We start from the raw sequence: 6,000 nt of genomic DNA, 5'->3' as shown, positions 1-6,000 counted from the left end.
CTTCGTGGTTTAGCCGAAATCTTCAAAACATCAATTTTGGCCCAACTTACCCGGCAGCCTAACCCTTTTGTCTTTTTCTCAGCTTCCAACCTTATTCCTTCGAGCTTCTTCTCCGGCAGCCCCACCATGAAAACGAGACTCTTTTAGATTTCAGATGGTTTTAGAGGCACATCAAACGCACGACTATTCTGGGAGAACTCCTCGTTCCAAGTTGATGTTACTTCCTGTCTTTTCTGCCCAACAGCATCTCCCCTCTTGGAACTTCTTGACCAACGCATGGTCTTGCTACCAACGCATGGTCTTCTCCCAATTAGTCCTCACACAATCTTATGTCTTCTTATGCCTCCACCTAATTTGCTTAAGGTTTAAGAATTCCTTCTAATAAGCCACATGTCTGGATGACATCCTCCATGAGTTCATCCTTCTTATGCGTCCATCAAACCCTTGATTTCAACGCATATTAGGCATCTAACGTATAGTCCATACTCAATGGCACATCCTATAATCAACGGCATAGCAGCGCAACATCAACTACCATCGCAATCCAACTTAGGACCATCGCAAGAGCTAGCCATCACCAACGCATAGGATGGCCGCTCATCCTCGACGCATGGCTCACTAGGTATCACCGCAAGGCATGCTCGGCATGGGCGCATGGTGCTTGGCATAGGCGACACCTTCTACTTGGCCACATGACCAAGTGTCTCTTCCTTGCACCATCAATGCAATCTTACATCAGCATAAGCCAAAGTGTCTTCTTCTCCTTTCACCAATGCATAGCCCCCATCCTTTACATGTCTTTTTATGCCTCCACCTAATTTGCTTAATGTTTAAGAATTCCTCCTAACAAGCCACATGTCCGGATAACATCCTCCATGAGTTCATCTTTCTTATGCGTCCACAAACCCTTGGATGTTCAATGCATATCCTATAATCAACACATAGCAAGCCAATTCACTACCATCACAATCCAACTTAGCCATCGCAACAGCTAGCCATCACAACCGCATAGAATGGACGCTCATCCTCGACGAATGACTCACTAGGTATCACCACAAGGCATGCTCGGCATGGGCACATGGTGCTTGGCATAGGTGCTAGCCACTCAACGCATGGGCGTGTGGCTTAGGTACTGGCCACCGATGCATGCCTCCCTCCAGCCCTCGTGCGATCCCAATGCCTCACCCTCGGCTGCCATCTTTCAACCGCCTGCCATCCTTCAATGTATCCTTCAATTTTCCTTCCTTCGTATGCCATCCATCAACAACCTTCCAACACATAAACATAACCCTTCCAACGCATCCCACACAACCATCTTCCTTCACCAACACATACCACCACCAATGCATCCCTTCAACTTTCTTCCAACGCATCCATCGAGTTTAATGCATTGGTCTAACCTCCAAAGCATTCGTCACTCCCACTTTAAATTCTCCCTTTGTCCAAGTAATCTTTCCAAGATCTTATGACCAATGCATAGCATTGCCTAGTCTAACACTTAGTCAATTTTTCATCAATTAAAGCTTAACTCAAACTACTCAAGAAAAATCTATTCAACACCTAGAAATTTCTTTCACTTCAACATAAGATTTAACTTTTACTTAGTTAATTTCCTTAACCACCTGTTTAAGTAGGAATAATGAAAACCCGGGTTTCACATTTACTTCCCCCTTAAAAAAATTTCGTCCTCGAAATTTACTCAAACTAACTTTGGTTTAAGGTTCCACAACAACCACTATTGTAACCTCTTATAACCTCATATATTACCACGCTTCCACTACGCTATTCTGATATCAACTTTCTTAGTTTTTCCAATGATACCTCACCTAGCCATCTCTAAGCTAGATGTTTAACCAAACTGTCTACAACATAAACATTTCTATCTCAAATACTAAATGAGAATAACTTAAATTCACATTTACCTTCCTCGGTAGGTCTTCAGGTAGCGTTGTGAGTTCCAGCTCCGGTTGCCTGCCAGATCATGCCACTTCTGCCATTCCTCTTAATCTACCTTGACTAATTTCTTAGGTTTCCTTCTAAACCATTACTCTACCACACTTCCCTTTGGTTTTACTAAACTCAACCCTAAGATTTTCTAGAACTTTATGCTTTGATACCAAACTAGTATCAACTAACCCTTCAACTTTCCCAGAACTTATACTTTGATACTAAGCTGGTATAAACTAATCCCTCAATTGTCCCAGAAACTTATGCTCAGATACCAAGTTGTCACACCCCGCCCACGACCACCTTCTCAGCGTAGGAAAGGGACAGCAGTTATTAACCCTTTCGTTGACACTTACTGCCTAATAACTCTTGCGGAAATAACTCTTATACCACTGTAAAAATTGAACAATCAACTGATTAAGTAGGCCCATTTTATTACAACAATGTAACATTTATACAACTCAAAGACTTGACAACAAAGGTTACAACAACAACCGTAAAACCCTCTGGAAGTGTAACTGTGGCACGTGGCAAACTTTGACCATAGTAGCACCCTGGAACTCCTCACCTTTCGCTACCTGGAGTGGAGGGGGGTAAAACATAAAACATGGAAAACATGAGCTATAAAGCCTAGTGAGTGGTGCCTTTAGATAAATAAATAACTTTGTCAACAGAAATACACTTTGGGGAAAGCAATACATAGTCAACAAGAACATTACCATAAGTTCATTATTATTTTCCAGCCAAACCGCTAAACAATCCCCAGCTCGACCGCTGATTAAAACAATCAACCCCAGCTTGACCGCTGGATATCACATAATAAAAATATCCCCAGTACTTTCACACGTATAGTAAGACAACAACAATTCCTATGGAAACGTTCTTTGTACCCTATTATCCCGCCAATGTGCACATCGACTATTTTTCCGCTAGTTATTCTTAGGTAACTTGATTATATTTCCCACTGGTCGTCACCGACTATCATTTCCTACTGATCGAAGCCGACTATATTTTTCCGTCAAGTACCCTTTTCAAGCATGCTAACTATATATCTCGGGTACAATTCTAGTTTCCAATATAAACATCTTAACAAGCATAGTAACAAGATAAACATATATCCCTGATCATGCCAATTTAACATATCCCCTATATATATTTACCTATATATAGAAACTATATCGACAATACAACTAACAATAACCACTCACCTTGGTTGGTTAGAAACTTTCCTTTCCGAAGTTCCTTTGGTTTCCTTGGTTTCCCTTTTTGAACCCCAAATTCCAGATTCAAATATCAGCTTATATTACTCATAGTTCCAGACCTTATTTTAAGATACTTCCTTCTGCAAACATGTTCTTGAATCTTACCATAAAATCTTAGCTTATAACTCTTCGTGGTTTAGCTGGATTCTTCAGAACATCAATATCGGCCCAGCTTACCCGACAGCCTGACACTTCTGTCTTTTTCTCAGATTCCAGCCCGATTCCTTGGAGCTTATTCTCCGACAGCCCCACCATGAAATCTAGAATCTTTTAGCTTTCAGTTGTTTTTAGAAACACATCAAACGAAGGAGTATTCTGGGAGAAATCCTCGTTCCAATTTGATGCTACTTCCTGTCTTTTATGCCCGATAGTATCTCCTCTCTTGGAAATTCTTGACCAACGCATGGTCTTTCTACCAATTCATGGTCTTCTCCCACTTAGTCCTCACACACTCTTCTTTATGTCCTTTGAAGAGAATTTGAGTTCTCATCTGAAGTCCTTGGCCCTATTTATAGGCGTCGAAGATTGCTCCATGGCCGACACCTTTTACTTGGCCGCATGACCAAGTGTCTCTTCCTTACACCATCAACGTAATCTTGCATCAGCATAAGCCAAAGTGTCTTCTTCTCCTTTCACCAATGCATAGCACCCATCCTTTACATGTCTTCTTATGCCTCCACCTAATTTGCTTAAGGTTTAAGAATTCCTCCTAACAAGCCACGTGTCCGGATGACATCCTCCATGAGTTCATCCTTCTCATGCGTCCACAAACCCTTGGATGTTCAACGCATATTAGGCCATTAACGTATAGTCCATAATCAATGCACATCCTATAATCAACGCATAGCAAGCCAATTCACTACCATCGCAATCCAACTTAGACATCGCAAGAGCTAGCCATCACCAACGCATAGGATGGCCGCTCATCCTCGACGCATGGCTCACTAGGTATCACCGCAAGGCATGCTCGGCAGGGCGCATGGCGCTTGGCATAGGCGCTAGCCCTGTCTCTTATACACATCTAGATGTGTATAAGAGACAGATCATAGGATGGCTGCTCATCCTCGACGCATAGCTCACTAGGTATCACCGCAAGGCATGCTCGGCATGGGCGCATTGTGCTTGGCATGGGCGCTAGCCGCTCGACGTATGGGTGTGTGTCTTAGGTGCTGGCTACCGACGCATGGGCGTGCTTGGCCTCATGGGCGTGCTTGGCCGTATGGGCATGGCCATTCGAGGCGCTCGCTGCATAGGCATCGATGCATGGCTGCTCGGCAGGCTCGGCAGCAGTCGACGCATGGCACTTGGCACACATATGGCTCAACGCTTCATAACTAAACTCATATCTAATATTCATGCGTTTCAAGATATAATTTCTTCAGACTAGATAGAGGAGTTATATGGGATGCTAAGTGCTTGTTCAAAATAAACTCATGCCATTTTAAGGTTTTTCTTTTAATGTAATGACAGAGGAGTCGCGTTTAATATTTTTCTTATTTTGTCCCCTTTTCCTTATGATGTATTCATTTGACGCATCTTAACTCAGATTTCCTTTATCCTCAAATTTGGAGATGAGCTACTCATCCGAAATTTGGAGACGAGCTAAATCCACATTGCTAAAAGAGAAACAAAATTTCAAAAAGGATTTGAGAGTTTTAAAGGAGTTTAAGAATTAAAGATTGCACGCGTTAGAAGGTAAACATAACCTTTTTATAGAGGTTCAGGCCTTGTTGATTTTCCTAACGCCTACTCTATACTTATAGATTTCATATAGTTGATATCATTGAGGTCAAGCAGAGCACAAGACTTAGAAAATATCTAAAGAACAAAAATTTAGTATGCCAAGGACAAACGCAAGGAACAAAATGATAAGAATTTCTCATTCATTCTCATAAGTCCACATGAAGTTAACAACAAGTCAAGCAGTTACAAAAGAACAATTAAATCAAAATATAAAAATAATCGAACACCCCAAAACTCTATTACGCTGGCGCATCATCTCTACGTTCTTCCTCAGGGTCTTCATCCATGAAATGCAAGGGGTTTCTAAGATGGGCAGGTAGTGGAGGCAGAGCAAACATTCCAACCAAGACCTGATTGATGTATTGCGTTTTGTAAACAAATTGGTCTTGCATCCGTCTTGTTTGTTGTCTTAGATAATCCTTTAGAACCCAATTCTATTGCTGAAGACCTTCGATAGATGTGGCTAGTGGTCTGAGTTGATCACTGATAAAAGTTTTCAACTCTTCTAAGTCTACGCTGCGTTGAGGTGGTGTTGGTTCTTTATTTCTTCCAACTGGGTCTTCAAAATTTGTTGCGTTGCTTGACCCTAGCCCAGTTGGCTTAAAAATTATTGGAGGAGGCACAAAGTTGGGAATTGGACTTGGTTAGGGCGAAGGAGGGGAATAAGGGATGTCCTGATCTATATGAGTTGGTTCTTGGTGCGTTTGATCAGGACTCCCTTCTGGCGGGGCCAATGGTGAGTCATGGAAAGTAAGATTGAGGGATGGTTGCGCTTCTTCAGCCAGAAGTTCAAGCTCAGCTTCATGTTCTTCGTGTTCTGAAGCTTCATCGCTGTGTTCAACAATCTGGACGCGTCTTCTTTTGGGGGCGCATTTGGATGATCGAGGCTTGGTTTTCACTTCCTTGGCAGGTAAGGTAGGTTGATGCGCTGAACCGCGAAGTAGACACCTTACTAACTTTATGTCTATCAAGCCATCGATATCTTCATGATCATCCCTCAGAGGGATGTCCCCGCATTCACATAGTGCACAGATCAACCATGGAAAGT

Source organism: Benincasa hispida, chromosome 11 (genome assembly GCF_009727055.1).
Source record: "Benincasa hispida cultivar B227 chromosome 11, ASM972705v1, whole genome shotgun sequence".
NCBI classification, from domain to species: domain Eukaryota; kingdom Viridiplantae; phylum Streptophyta; class Magnoliopsida; order Cucurbitales; family Cucurbitaceae; genus Benincasa; species Benincasa hispida.
This window is presented reverse-complemented; position numbering follows the sequence as displayed.